This window comes from Martes martes (assembly GCF_963455335.1).
Source record: "Martes martes genome assembly, chromosome: 5".
Taxonomy (NCBI): domain Eukaryota; kingdom Metazoa; phylum Chordata; class Mammalia; order Carnivora; family Mustelidae; genus Martes; species Martes martes.
In genome coordinates, this window is record NC_137892.1 from 73760455 (window position 1) to 73776403 (window position 15949).

General features: G+C 39.3%; 1 protein-coding gene across 1 annotated transcript in view; it reads right to left on the bottom strand.

Moving 5' to 3' along the window:
* Positions 1–12963, bottom strand: part of RNF180 (ring finger protein 180) — a 194624-nt gene extending 181661 nt beyond the window's left edge. The window contains exon 1 of the mRNA XM_080804253.1: positions 12764–12963. The gene's annotated coding sequence lies outside the window, so the exon portion shown is untranslated. The remainder of the gene's footprint in view (positions 1–12763) is intronic.
* Positions 12964–15949: the final 2986 nt, after the last annotated feature.

A 15949-nucleotide genomic window follows, 5' to 3' on the forward strand; every position in this document is an offset into this window, starting at 1 on the left:
TGCTTAACTGACTGAACCACCTAAGTACCCCTTGACTTACAAGTATAACTATTAAGTACACAGCTGGATTCAGGAATCTGGACTTGTAAAGAGTGTCTGAGCAGGAGATTTAAATGTGGGATGGTTCTCTAAAGCCAGACAATGGTTAAGATCTACAAGGTTTTAAGTATGGAAAAGAACCAAATACTGACCCCTCATTCTCACTCAGTTCCTCCTGAGTTTTATAATCTTGGAACATAAACTCTACCACGAGACAAGTATGGGGCCCTGTCTGAGGATCTGTCTCTCCCAAAAGAAGTTTCACACTGAACAGGTGCTGAAGGAACATCGCCAGAACAAAAGTACCGGTTAGGGAAGTTTCTCAGTTTGTGTGTGTCGGGGTGGGGGTGGGGGTGGTCCCTGGCTCATCCTGGTAGTATAAATTCAAGATCTAAAATCTGAAGTTAAGGCTTCTCAGGTGATTGAGAAGACATGAGAATCTGAAAATGGATAAAGGAAAAGAATCAAATCAACCACATACTTATTCTACCTTTGCTAAACAGACTATTTTAGGGTAACCACATAGTTAATGAGGAAAAACTCGATGAGGCATCACACTAATAAATATAGGGTGATTAATACAATCACCATTTTTCAACCCCTAATAAAATGACAGATTTAGGGAAAAAGACCCTCAAAAGATATGAAAAACATTAGAAAAAAGGGTAATTAACATTATTTTATAATGTATACGCAAGGCTGTACCACATGAACTCAGAGATCAACCCTAACATCATCACTAAAGAACCATAAGTAAATAGAGGACAACTGCATTAGTTTGCTAGTTGTGGTACAACCGTATTGTACCACAGACTGGATGGCTTTAATAACAGAAATTTGTCTCACAGTTCTAGAAGCTAGAGGTCTAAAATCAAGGGACCATCAGGATTACTTTTCTCTGAGCTCTTTCTCTTTGGGTTTTAGATGGCTTCCTTCTCATGGATCCTCATATGATCTCTGAAGGCACCCATCCTGATGTCTTTTTGTGAATCCAAATTTCCCTGGCTTATAAGGACACCGATCAGACTGGATAGAGGCCTACACAAACAGCCTCATTCTAACTTAAGCCCCTCTTTAAAGACTTTATCTTCAAATACAGTCACATTCTGGGATACTGGGAATTAGCTCTTCAACATATTAATTTGCAAGGACACATTTCAGCCCATAAAAACAACCAAACATAATGCACCTCCTGATAATGCAATTAAAAGTAGTCAGCACCATCTATATTCTTTAAAAAAAATTAAATTGGAACCAAATCAAAATCTGAGAACCATTTTTATTTACTAAATGAAGAATAAGGGGGCATTTTAAATGACACCAATAAGCATACAACTGGCCATATACAGAATGTGAAAAATTCCACAAATGACTTTTTTTTTAACAAACAAATGAATTTTTAAGAGGGAGGAGAAACCTAAGAGATATATCAATCAAATGCAATGTGTAGACCATGTTCAATCCTGATTTGAAAAAGTTGGCTATAAAAAATGTGTTTTTGAGACAAATGGGGAAAAGTACACATGAACTAGGTATTGGATCATACTAAAAAATGGTTAACCTTGTGGATGTGATAATATAATGCTGCAGTAACATTTTTTTAAAGGTCCTCTGGCTACAGAGAAATATTGCAACTTTGGTTATTCATAGGCAAAACTATATAATACAAAAACAAATGACATAATGTAGGAAGAAGAAAAATGAAAGAATAATAGCTATTAAAGCTGGCTGATGGATACATGAGGATTCATTATGCCATTCTCTCTACTTCTACGTATGTTTGAAATTTTTTATAAATAAAGTTAATAAAGAGAATTTTCAAATGAGACTTTTCTCTGTATTCTGCTCAGAGACTAGGTCAATACAGACTTTCTTATAATCTATCTGGGTCAGCAATTTTTTTCCCCTAATCTACTGTTACACTGAGAATGTTGCCCTTTCTAAGTCCTGGCTTTACCGGGAAGTTTCTGTTGCCACCTTCCTGCCTTCATGTGTAGCCAAGGACTCTGGTATCCTAGATGACTAGAAGTATTAAAATCCATGTCCCTAAGTAAAAACAAAAGAAACAAGACCCTATGTCATTGAACCTAGGCAACCTCACTCCAAGAGCAAGGACACTTTCTGTCTTGGGTCTACTTTCCAAGCTCTCCCCACCTTTGCTCTTGGTTCCGCTGCTTTCTTTTGTTACAATTTCATCTATGAATCTACATGATACATAATCAAACATTTCTAGACAGGTCCTAGATATCTGGAGCACAGGTTTCAGGTTACCGTAACTGGGAGCCTCTCCTGTGCAAGAAAAACTTCTTGTTATTCCTGTTATTTAGCAGTGTCACTCAGAGTTATAGCCATGATTCTTAGAATTTGTTCTGAAAACTTGAAAACCCAGAAAGGAAGGTGAGGGAAGAGGATTAAGGTGGATTGAGGGCAAAAGCTTCCTTGCTATTTTTTCCCAAAAAGATAGAATGGAGGGGAGCCGGGGTGGCTCAGTCAGTTAGGCATCTGGCTCTTGATTCTGTCTCATGTATTGATCCCAGAGTCCTGGGATCGAGCCGCATTGGCTTCTGTGCTCAGCAGACAGTCTACTTGTCCTTCTCAGTCACCCTTGGTCCCTCCCCAACTCGCACACACATACACACACATTCTCTACATAATCTTAAAAAAAATAAAATAAAAAGGGTAGAATGGAATAGAATTTCTCTAACAGACCAACGGAGAACTGTGGAGAAAGGAAGACAATTCATTCCATACGCTCTATAAACAATAAGCAAATAAACGTGTGGCCTCACAAATTCTAGGCCAGAAATTATGGTTCTAGTCATCAAAATTTCACTTTATGAAAATCTGAAACATTTTATTCTCTACACTGAAGGAAGAGTCTGTTGAAAATGCAAAACCAATCATTACTCTCCCGCTTCTTTCAGAGGCTTCCTTGTACTTTGCTGACCAGGTTGCTGCCATGCTCTGCCCCTGTCTGCCCTACAGTCCAGCAGTCCAGCCTTTTTCAGATCCTCCACTCTACTGGCTCCCTCCTCCGACTCCTGTCACTGGATCCCTGAAGAGCTCACCTCTAGCCTCTAAGGAGGACCTCCATATCCTTCAAGTCTCGGCTTAAATACCCCTTTCTGAGGGGGTATGGATAATAAACTATTATTTTCCACTAAAGACCTTTCTAGTTCTCCCTCAGAACATTCATCACACTTTTAATTACTTGTCCCACATCCATCTTCCTTTCTGAGTTGCAAGCTTCTTGACAGTTCTATCTACTATAGTGCTGACACAGTGTGGGGCATCAATCAGTTGACTAAGTGAGTAAGCAAGTAAGCAGAGGAAAGACCAAAAAAAAAAAAAAAATCACTTCCTTACTCTGCTTAACATCGAGGCAAAATTTATTGGCATCACCAGGGTACTCTGGCAAACACCACCAAAGGTCTGGTCTCAGCTTCATAAAGCTATTATAAAGGCTGACTTTTTAGAGGCTCCATCTTAGAACATTGTCTGAGTTGCAAGACATCATATGTGGTTGGATGACTATGAGTTTCTGGATGTATTCAAATTATTTATAAACCTCAATGGAGAAATCCATCAGAAAATTAGACCTTTTCTCTCTTTAATTAGCAAAGGGCCAGAAAGAGATACATACACTCTTTATATTTTTAAACTGAAATCTCTATATATACAATATGAAGTCAAAGAGTTGGTATTATTTTAAATACTAGCTAGTATTTTTGAGTACAGTACTTATAAAATGGCATTAGCTCTTTTAATCATCAGGACATTCTGGTGAGGTAAGAATTGTTAACTTCATTTCACAGATAAGGAAACTGAGGCCCAGAGAAGGTAAGTAATTTTCTAAACTATTCTCACCACTTTGTGAAGGCGAAGTTCTTATTTTCTTGAGTCTTAAGATTTAAAAGGATAGGAGGAGTGAAGTGGATTGAAGCTCTCCATGGACAGTTTAATGGTGGGATGGGGCAAAGTTCTCTCTGTTAAACTATTTACTGGAATAGAGGAGGCAAAAACACCACAGCCTGCTCACTCCCTACTCCCCCTCCTGCTGGCATCTTAGATGACTACAGTTAAGAAGAGCAGATGGTAAGGCATGGAAACGGCAACTAGTTACAAGTATCAAGATCTACTTTCAGTCTTGATCAGCTTTTGGGTGGCATCAGAAGTATTCTCCTTTAGCCATTCTAACAATAAAACAGGGTCCAATAAGCCAACAGAGCCTGCAAAAACTGCACATACTCCTAGCTTACCATCTGGATATTCGTACTTTTTTGGTTTTAACATTTGCATTGACTTGGCGTACTTTACATCATGACAAACCTATCATTTACTCTCCCGTTTACCACTGCCTGGCAAGCAAGTTCTTGTCCACGTAGAACCTTGCTATCCTACATAGACAGTCCTTCATCAAGGATCACTCTGAAATTCAATGATGCTCATAACTAAGAATATGTGGCTTATGATAATCCTGAAATGGCCCTGTTGCAGTAGTTGCGATTCTTTCTGTCTCCCCTTCACTGAGGCCCTCAGAGGCTACTGAAGAATGTACCGTTTGGCTTCCCTTCTTTAAATGTTTCTGCTCCTGTGATGTGCTAATTTAGCCCACATTACGAGCAGTTACTCATGATTCAGTGCATCTAATATGCATAATTTCACAACAAAACATTTAATGATAATCAGTAAGACTGTCTAATGAAACTGGTTCAATTTTTAAAATTTCTTTTTAGAATGCCAGTATTTAAGAAGGTGGCAAGTAGCACTGTTGCCCTCATACAAAAGCTTGTAAGGGATTCCAAAATAACACCTTGAGAAAAGAAAAGAAGAGCTTAAATATTTCACTATTTGCTGAACACCTGAATCATAAATTGAATACTCAGGATACAAAACATATTATTCATGCAACTACTACCTATGAAGCCTTTGAAATTAATGTTATATTACGGTTCCTTTCAATAATAAACCTTCCTCTGTTCCACAGTATTTCAGAGATTTCATTTTAGGAATGAATCACAGGAAGATCTGACTAGATTTGGTGTGAAACAGACAAAGTAAAAAAATTACCATGATCACTCTTCTACCCATCTACTCAGCTCTATGGTGGCAGAGCTTGCGAAAATACAAAAGCACTCAATCCTATTTCCCTGTCTCTAGAAGGCTTTCACCAACTGGTTCCCTGTTCTCTTCTGTTCTTCAGAGGGGGCATCATGCCCCACCCTTTACTGCCCATCCATTTCCCTGGGAGAGAAACCGACAGGACCCATGCAAACCCAGATACAACGGCAATTCTGCCATATACTGTCAACAGGGTTTTTTGAGTTTCAGTTCTCCAAATACTCTGTGGCACCTGCCACAAACCCCTACAATTCCCGCCTGTGCACATGCTGATACTTGCGTGGAACACAGCAAGTGAAAGAACATCCAGGAGTTTCAGGGCAGTGTCTGAGAGGCTGAGAGGCTGAGAGGGACGTCTTCCCAGTTTGCTAGTTGGTAGAGGACTTACCTACCTGAGGGAACTGACTGTAGGGCAGAAAGAAGCCTCTTAGTCTGTATTTATCAGGCAGTCTGTATCAACAACAAGGGTGGCAAGGAAATGTAGGCACTAACGTACAGAAATTCTTCTTAGCAGAGGACAATCTACTCTTAGGGTCACTTTTTTCCCTGGTTTTTGTGTTTTATGAGGTTTTTGTTTTTTTTTTAATTTTATGTCATGTTTTCTTTTTATTCTGTATCTTCATAGGAACTGAATGAGAGATGAGAAAAAATTACACTAGAGGCTACTATTCAGATACCAATTTTGACCTGGGAAACTTTTATACAACTTGTTACAAGATTAATAATTTTATGGATATTCTGGTGTTAAACTATACGGCATGTTTACTTCTTACCTAGAAATAATTTATATCAGTAAGGTAAAAAGCTGCACAACTTGGGAAAACACTATTTCGAGAAGAGGAAATGCACATGGCTAGCAATCATGTAGAAAGTGGTCAATTTCACCAGAAATGGGGAAAGTTAAAATTAAAATAAGTTACCATTTCATGACCATTACATCGGAGAAAATTTAAACACCTCACAATATCCCATGTAAAAAACGATATGGAGCTACACCGACAGTCTCATCAACTGCTATGGGCAAGTACAAGTAGGCACAACCGTTTCTGGAAAGCAATCTGCCAAACTGTGGTAAGAGAGAATGTTTACCTACTGATTTACAGTTTTACATCGAGGTTTTTATGTACATAAAAAATATATAAGAACATCCACCTTAGCAACACTGCAATAGGTCTGATGCATAAATTTCTGTTCATTGATACAATTTAATACCATATAGCAATAAAAGCAAACAAGAGGGACATATATCTAGAAAAAATTCTAAATTATGTTAAATAAGAAAAAAGGCTGCAGAAATATACTCATTAGAAAATGACATACATACCATAGTGACAGTTACAAAAAAAAACCTTTTAGGGCATGTGCAACAATGTTATATTTTGTTAACAGATACATCCTGAGGTAGTATAAGTTTAAAAATAAGAATGGGAATAAAAAACACCAAGTCTAAGGTAATTATAACCACTAAGAAGGAATATAGGGGGCTTAAATCTTATTTTTAACAATCAGAAAAAATAGTAAAATGTTCATTTTTATTTGACTAAATAATGAAAACATGAGTCTTCATGTTATTATTCACTATTTGAAATGTTTTATGATTTTTCTAAACTTCAAATTATTTTTAGTAACATGGAAACCACATACTCTGCATCCTATATCATAAGCATTTCTCAATGTTAATATCTAAAACATTTATTTTGCTTTCAAGAGTACATAAAGCAACATTAGAATTGCATTTGAGGCTTCCTTACAGTCCTATATATACAATGAGGAGAAAAAAGGCTATGACCATAATCTTTGGGTCAAAGAGATTAACTTTGCTAGTGCTTCTCACGTGTTGTATATCTGAAATATCTGAATATTTTTTAAAAGAACAGATGCTCAGTAAATAAATAAATAAACAAATGGACAGATGCTCAAGCCTTATCCTAAACCTGCTTGAATCAGAATCATTGCATTGAGAATCACATACAGCTAAGACTGAAAAGCACTGATCTATCAAAATGGCATAAAGAGAAAAATGAGCAATCCTGACTGATTCAGATAAGTCACATGGTTGAAATGGTAGAGGGACAGGTTTGTCAATGACTATGCAGACAGTTCTATGCCTCTCACCTATGCACTGTACAAGCAAAACATAAAACATGAAAGAATAATTAAGAAGGCATGTATAATAATTTCATAACAGTTACCATCACGAGGGAAAAAAAGAAAGTAGTTCAAATGAAATGCATCATTCACAAACAAAGTATTCTTGCATGACAGTAACTAAATTAGACTAGGAAAAAAAAAACAAACAAACAGGACATCACGGGACTATAAGAGAGTGAAGCTGGGGTACTTACTTCCCTAGCTCCTTCCTTGCCTGGTCACAGAAAGGCCAGAGCTGTAAGTTGGACAGACTTTTCCACATAGTTACCTTCTTTGGGCTTTAGTCATGGTTCCCTTCTTAATATTCATTCAGGTCTAGGGAAAGTAATGGCTCCCACTACTGCTAGTCCTGGGATGCTTCACCATCCATTGTTGGCTTATTTTAATCCAGGCATACCTTTCAAGTTAAACTCTTCTCCATTATCCCAGTTGAGACTGCAACCTATTTTCTACTAGAACACTAACTGATATAATTGTGAAGCATGAAAAAATTGTACCTGAGTATCTGATTACTAAGTTTATTTCATAGATCTAATGTTATAAGCCGGTATATCCTATTATCCAGTGTTTTAGTTCATATATATGATTCAAAAACAAATATATATTTGAGGTATGACTTGTGCCTTTGAGGGAAAAAAATCAAGGTGGAGAACAAGTTCAAATAGAAAGTAAGTGAAATAATAAAAGACAGAGAAAGTAACCAACACATAGAACTATCTGATAAACTGTAAACAAGAACTAGAAGTCAGGGAAAGCTTTGTGGAAAACAGTGGTATTACAGCGGGGTCTTAAAGAATAGAGAGGATTTAGAGAGCGTTAGTCAAGTAGAGTGGAGAGAAACACGGATACTTTGAGCAAGAAAACTAAAATAAGCCAAAACACTAAATAGGGAAAGAATATGGTTGTTTGGTGAGCAAAGAGTATAATGCCTGACTAGAAGAGAGAAAGCTTTATTTAAAACTATACAGCCTTAGCTGGTTTTAAGTCAGATAGGTATAGCTATGTAAATATTTATTATACAATTTATATATTATCCTAAAGACAAGTAGTCTGAGAAAAAATGGGTTTTGCCTTAAAACCAAAAATTGAAAGAGAGTATGGCCAGAAAAATACACCTCAGTTTTAATTTCTATCTCTATTAAATAAACTTTAAACAGTCCTCAATTTACTCATTGTACCATTGGCCCAACTATCTACACTATTCATTAAAAGCTGTCTACTTTGGTGTCCATACTTCAATTCTAGCCCCTTGGATGAATTTTTTTAATAGGCTTCTAAATAGGACAAGCAGTTCTCAACCAGAATACCTCTCATGCTTATCTCAGCCATTTTATGAAGGATGTTTTGAAGCTGCTTTAAAAATGTGTCCTAATGATCTACTGATTGTTTCTAAAGTCTTCCAGCTATCATACCATCAGTGAATTAATCAGATAAAGAGATTATAGAATTTGAGACCAGTTCTATTATTAATAACCTTCTTCAATATTTCTGCTTGCTACAGAGAAATTTATCAGGATTAAAAAAAAGCAATGGATCTAATTTTCTTAGCTTTTCCACTTTTCTAAAAGATTTGCCACTCAAGTCATGTCCTTACATTTTTTTTCAAAATCTAAGGAAGCAATAAAACACCTTGTTAAACAGTTAATGCTTACAGTACCAAGAATACTTAGATTTCATCAATATGATTCTATTTTTATACACTTTATCATATACTAGGGTGAAAAAAGATATTTTTTGAAGATTTATTTGAGAGAGAAAGGGAGAGAGATGGTGCCCATGCTTGTGTGCTGGGGGAGGGGCAGAGACAATTTTAAGCAGACTCTGTGCTCACACAGCCCATCATGAGGCCCAACATGGGGCTCCATCTCATGACCCCTGAGATCATGACCTGAGCCAAAATGAAGAACTGGATGCTTAACCAACTGAGCCATGAAGATGCTCCAAAACACGGTATTTTAATGTGGGTATTTTTGTGTCCCCCTTTAATTGTGGACTACGATCAATTGTCAGGGTATGAAACAAATTATTAGTTTCAAAATACTTAACAAACATACAAATGTACACCTAGAAATAAATATTTCTATGTACAAAAATACACACAGACATAGAACTTTAGCCTTCAAGTAGGCATTGCCCCCTTCAGAATGTTCCCTCTGGGAAGGGTGCAAAGTTATTCTAACAATGTTGCCATTATTTAAAACTATTACTAAGTCACCCTTTTCAAAAAGCTTTCACAGCCTTTCAAATAATCTTTTAAATATCCTTAATAGTGGTAAAATCCTGAAGGTACAAATGCAGAAATCATTTTATCAAGTTTTTCAAATAAAATATGGGCTCAAACTGAGTTAGTTTTTTTAAATTGAAAAAGTACAAACAAAAACCAGTCCTTATAAAAGTGATCCTCAAAGTACGTTTCTTTTACTTATAAATGGACTAGAAATTGCAAAAGATTTGAAATAATTGTGACTAGCAGCAATACTTTTACAAGTGTTTAGCTTCCTAAAGTGACTACTTGGAATGACCACTCTCTTTCAAAAAATTATTAACAGCATGTTTGCAGGGAGGGGCAGAGTTTCATGACTCCACAGTCACACTTTGAAGTCACAGGGCATCTTTTTTTCCATGTAGTTAACCATATTTACTTCATTAATTCTCTAAATATCCCTTATGAGAGAAAGGCCAGATTATCATTCCTTTTTTTTCCCCAGGTAGCTGAATGAAGGCTGAATAAGGAAAGAATCTTGTTTATCTCATGAGTCGATAAATGAGTCTAGGCATACTGTGCCCTAACATTTGTGCTATGTAGCTAGCAAAATGTAAATGAAATGTTTTAGCTTTATACTGCTGGATAGGAAGGCATTAAATGAGGTAGATGTGTCATAAAATATTACAGAGATCTATTAAAATGATTATTAATTCATTGCACACTTGCCTGAAAGAATTCTTGCTTCATGTATGACAGCTACTTATTAAAGAGGCTGGCGTCTACCTTAAAATACACTCATAAGCATTCTACTGGAGTCTACTTTATCAAAAAAAGAATGCTACTTGATTTTAGAAGGAAAAATATCTTCATTTTGAAAAACCAAAAATACAAATCAAAGAGAGGAAGAAAAACGGGCAACAAAAGATCTATCAGCAAACTCATGTAAGGGCAAAACCTAGGGAAACTGGTGAACAGTTGCTGGTTGTGGAGAGTTAAAAAACAACATAAATGCATGATTACAAGTCAAATTTCACTGCAACTATTGAAATGGCTATTCTCCTAAACATTTAATTCTTCTGTTTGAGAAAAGAAAAACTGCTGCTCAATATTCTAGAATACCTATGTGCCCACTTCTTCCATTCTACTTATTCATTAAATAAATATTTAGGGCTCCCAGCAGCACCATATTTAAATAGGATATTAAAGATCTGACAGGCCAAAGACAAATTTAGTCCTCACTGTTACTCCCCGATCCTATTCAACAACTGAAACTGTAACAGCGCTCCAGCTGGTCTTAAGGGCTAACTTGCTTCAAGTTAACACAATCCTTGTCTGCTGCTTGATCTGTAATAAAACTAATTTGCTTTCTTTGAGATCTGTAGACCACTGGCCTTGGCCTAAGAGACTAGAACCTTCCCAGGACACAGAGGCCCACAAGTATGCTTGAAGCCACCTCGACTTTCTGATAAGCCCAGCAATCTTTCAGCCAATTTTTTTTTTTTCGTTGTAAGGCCACACGAATGACTTCACTGAACTCCCTTTGTCCATCTGTAAATCTTTCCCTCCACTGCATAAAGAACAGAGTACTCTTGTACAACCACCCCTGGGTACCAAGGAACCAGATCTTGCACAGCCTCCAAGTACCAAGATAACTCGGTAGCTGGTATCACCAAGTCTGCACATAATCAATAAATGTTACAGAGTACTATACTCCCTTAATTGATTAAACCCCTTTAAAAACCTGTGGGCCACACAGAAACCTCAGAAGGCCTTTGGACAAAAGTCCAACTTCTCCCCCACAGGGCTGGTCTCCTGAACAAAGCTCATATTCCTCTCCAACCAAAACTCGTCTCTTGAGGAGAGGAGGGTTGGGGGTAAGGGGTAACAGGGTGATGGGTATTGAGGAGGGCACCTGCATTTGATAAGACTGGGTGTTATACTTAAATAATGAATCACTGAGCACTACACCAAAAACTAATTATGTGCGATACAGTGGCTAACTGAACATAACTTGAAACACACACACACACACCCCAAAAACAAACAAACAAACAAAAAACCAAAACCCTCCTCTCTTGGGTATTGGTCTTTCCAGCAACAGGCAGCTGAACTTAGGTCTCCCCAACAAAATGATTCCAGTCTTTTAAGCAACACTTTTTAGGGGTAATATTCCAAGAGTCTGAAAAAACTCAACTCCATTTTTAATGAGAGGTGTTAGTAATTAATGACTTACAAAACATAAAGAGTATCCAATGGGCATTCTGAGCCCTACATTTTGTACGGGATTAAGTGACTGGACCAAGAATAACTCTCAGCCAGACAAGTTCTAATTACACCTCCCACAAGGGCTGGCTGCTTAGTTCTGATAAAATCATGTTTCGGCGTGGGTGCCTCAGCTGTCTGGTCTATAAAATGGGGTAATTTAATAGGTACCTGTCCATACAACGCTCCTTTGAAGTTAACTAATGAATGCTGTCTTGGATGCACCTGAAACTATCAGATGCTACTAAAGTATTGAGTACTATCTGGAAAAGAACACGGGGTAATACATACACATTAGTGCTAAATACGGCAGTAATAATAACAGCCCCCCGCCCCCAACCCTCTCCTCATCTCCGCCCCGCTGCACAAAGCGTCCTTATAACCTCAGCCTAGCCAAGTCCGTACACTCTGGATCCACGACTGCAACAAAAGCAGCTAAAAGGCCAACACCAAAATGGACCAGACAAAAGAAAGTGGCTCTGAGCGGAGGCAACGGGCCACAGAAGGGGGTGTGTGCCGACTCTTCCCAGAAGCTCTCAGATGAAACAGGACTCAGTTCCTCAACTCCTACCCGGAGGGCATCCAACAATCGACCCAGTCGCCCACCACCCGCTCCCTGCCCTCCGCCGGAACCCTGCTCCCCCCTGCCCCCAAGCGTGGCCCCGATCTTCACGGCCCTGGCTCGCATCTCCAGACCCGGTGTAATTCCACCCGGTCCAGGGTCGCGCCCGGAAGGCTCCGCAGAGAGCCTCAAGTGCGCAAGTTAAACCGCTAGGGCCGCATCACCTGAGGCCGGGGCGGGAGGCAGCCAGGCCAGCCCCAGCCCCAGCCCCAGCCCAGCCCAGCCCAGGCCAGCCCAGCCCTCCAGCAGTCCCAGCTCCCCGAGTGGAGCCCGGCAGAGCCACCACAGCCGGTCAGGGCCGGCGGAGGCCAGACACCGTTCGGGAGGCGCGCCCGGCCGGACTCTGAGCCGCCAGACCTTACCTGCGTCTGTGTCCGGGAGCCGTGGGTTCCGCGCCCCCTCCTGGCGCGCCCAGCGCCCCACGCCCCGCAGCCCGGCTCCGAGGACTCGCAGCGCCGCGGCTCTAGCGGCCGCGAAGCCGGTTCTGCGAGACGGGAAGCGACAGGAGCCAAACCCCGCGGAAAGCGCTCCAGCTCGCCTGGGTCTCGGCGCCCTAGCGCTCCGCGATACACACCGCCCACCTCACTCACCTCGGTGGGTTCCGCCCCGGCTGAGTGTGGGCGACGCCCCGCCCTGACCCACTGCCTACCCGAGCGGCGCCAGCAGTGCCGGGCTCAGCGAGACCTGGACGAAGTTGTTCTCTCTTGCCGTCCCCTCGCCAGAGCAACCGAAGTTTCCTGGGCCTCCTGCAACCTCGGCCTCACCCAGTCGCAACCGGAGGTCTGAGTTCCGAGCCCACCTGCTGGGTCTGTTGCTTCTTGTGCCTAAATTTCCACCTTTGTTCAGCTGGGATTAATTACTCAAGTGTTCTTGACTTCATTCTTGACGAATTACAATTCCTTTGTGAGTTGATGACCAGAAGTAAATCAAAAGTGCTTATTAGGGGAGTGTTGGGGGGCGAGGGTCCTCTTGGAGTAAATCTTGCCTTGTCAACAGCGCATCAAAATAATGAAAACAGATGATCCAGAGACTCTAAATAAGGTTCGGAACATAAAAAGCAAGTTTTATTAGTTGGTTTGAGGAAGGGGAGGAAGCTCTAAGGAGGGAGCCTCTAAAGACTGTATCGGTTTTTCTGCTAGATAGAAATTTCCATTTGCCTGAAGTGGCTTATTTGGACTCCTGTGCAAGACTGGGGTTGCACGTAATGATTTCCCACCAGAGAATCTAAGGCAATCAATAGCAAAACCAAAGACATCAAAAAGTACAGGAAACTACAGACCAATATACCTTACAAATATTAATACAAAACTCCGCAATAAAAACCTGGCAACCTGAATCCAACATAAACAAAGCATTTTATAACATGACCAAGAAGGACTTCCCTGAGGAATGCAAGTTGGTTTATTGAAGTAATACTCTTAAAAGAAAAGGCATATGGACATTGGGGAGGGTACGGCTATGGTGAGTGCTGTGAAGTGTGTAAGCCTGATGATTCACAGACCTGTACCCCTGAAGCAAATAATACATTATATGTTAATAAAAATAATTAATTAAAAAAAGAAGAAAAGTCAAAGTCCACAGGATCATCTCAATAAGTGAAGAAAAAGCACTTGATAAAATCTAACACGTTTTCATGATAAAAACATTCAACTAAAAGGGAACCTCCTCAACATGATAAAAGGCGTCTATAAAAAACCCAAAGCTAAGATCATACCTAATGGGGGGAAAAAATGAATAGCTTCCCATAAGATCAAGAATAAGACAAGAATGTCCTCTCTTCCTACTTCCTTTCAACTTTGTACTGCAGGTTTTAGCTAGGACAATTAGGCTAGAACGGTTAAATACCTAACAGTAAATACAGCAAATAGAAGACAAAGAATTATTGAGGAAAACCAAGACAATTGCCCTTGGAACTGAAGGGCATTAGGACACAAGCTTTCAGCTCAGTGGATAGAAATGATCTATGCCAAGGTGTATTATTGTGAAATTTCAAAGCATATAATGGTCAGAGAAAAGATTTTAATAGATTCCAAGGAGGGAAAACATAGATCATTTATGAACCTTCAGAAATTAAAATGACATTGGACTTTTTGACAGAAACAAATTCTGAGGGAAAATTATGTCCAATCTAAAAAATAATATGAGGTTAAAAACAGGTATTTCAGATATGCAAAATTTTAAGTATTTTTTTTTCATGCATCCTTTCTCAGAAAACAATTGGAGGATGTGCTCCATTACAACAAATGGTTTGCCAGAAGAGAGAAGTGAAATTTACACCCAAGTCAACTATGGTAGGCACAGTGGCCCTCACATCCTAATCTCTGGAACCTGTAAATATGTTACATTACATAGCAAAAAGGACTTTGCAGATGTTATTAGAGTTAGGAACTCAAAATAGGAAGACTATCCTAGATTATCCAGGTAGGCCCAATGTAATCACATGATTCTTTAGAAGCAGAAGAACTCCAGCTGGAATCAGAAAGATGAGACATAAGGGACTATTAGAGAGATTTAAGGCCTGAAACTTGCTAGAATCTCCCAGTGCTAGAGGAAATCATATGAAAAACACAAGGAAGAATGTGGGCAGCTCATAGAACCAGAAACCTGGCTAGATTCGCAGTTTTTTGTTTTGTCTTGTTTTTTTTAAGAAATAAATTTTTAGAAGTACAAAGTTTATTACCAACAGGCCTGGCAGAAGAAAGACAAGACGAAAAGTCTTAGCACTTTCCTATTAAGGCATGTAAGTTAGTCTCTTATTTACTATGAAGCCACAGAATATAGTCAGAGAAATGACAGGGTTGAAAAATCTGGCAAATAAAAACAGGATATCCAGTTAAAATCAAGTTTTGGACAAGATTTTAGTATAAAAATACTTATACTAAAAAAATCTTTCATTGTAAGTTCAAATTCAACTGGTTATCCATAGTGACCTAAAAAGTGAACCCTCAAAACAATGGTCCTCAACACTGACTGTACGTTGGTAGCTCCTAAAGGGCTGGTGAGGATACCCATGCCCACTGTCACCCTGGTAAGACCGAATCAGAATTCCCTGGGGTGGGAGCTCAGTTGAGTCCAGTGGACAATCAAGGTTAAAAACTGGAACCCTAGGGGCACCTGGGTGGCTCAGTGGGTTAAAGCCTCTGCCTTCGACTCGGGTCATGATCTCAGGGTTCTGGGATCGAGCCCCGCATCGGGCTCTCTGCTCGGCAGGAAGCCTGCTTCCTCCTCTCTCTCTCTCTGGCTGCCTCTCTGCCTACTTGTGATCTCTGTCTGTCAAATAAATAAATAAAATCTTTAAAAAAAAAAAACAAAACTGGAACCCTAGAGAGTAGTTAAGGTGTACAGGTCTGATGAACTGAAACCAACCTCCCCTGCCAGTTTACAACCTGAAGTGAAAAAATATTCTAACAAATTTTCTAACAAATATTCATAGTCTCAAAGTTACCAATGAAGACTATGATTTTCAATACTTTGCAGAAAAGCTTTAATTTTTTTTTTTGTACAGACAGATAAAAGCTCCATTTCATGGTTATAAGGTACCAAATAAA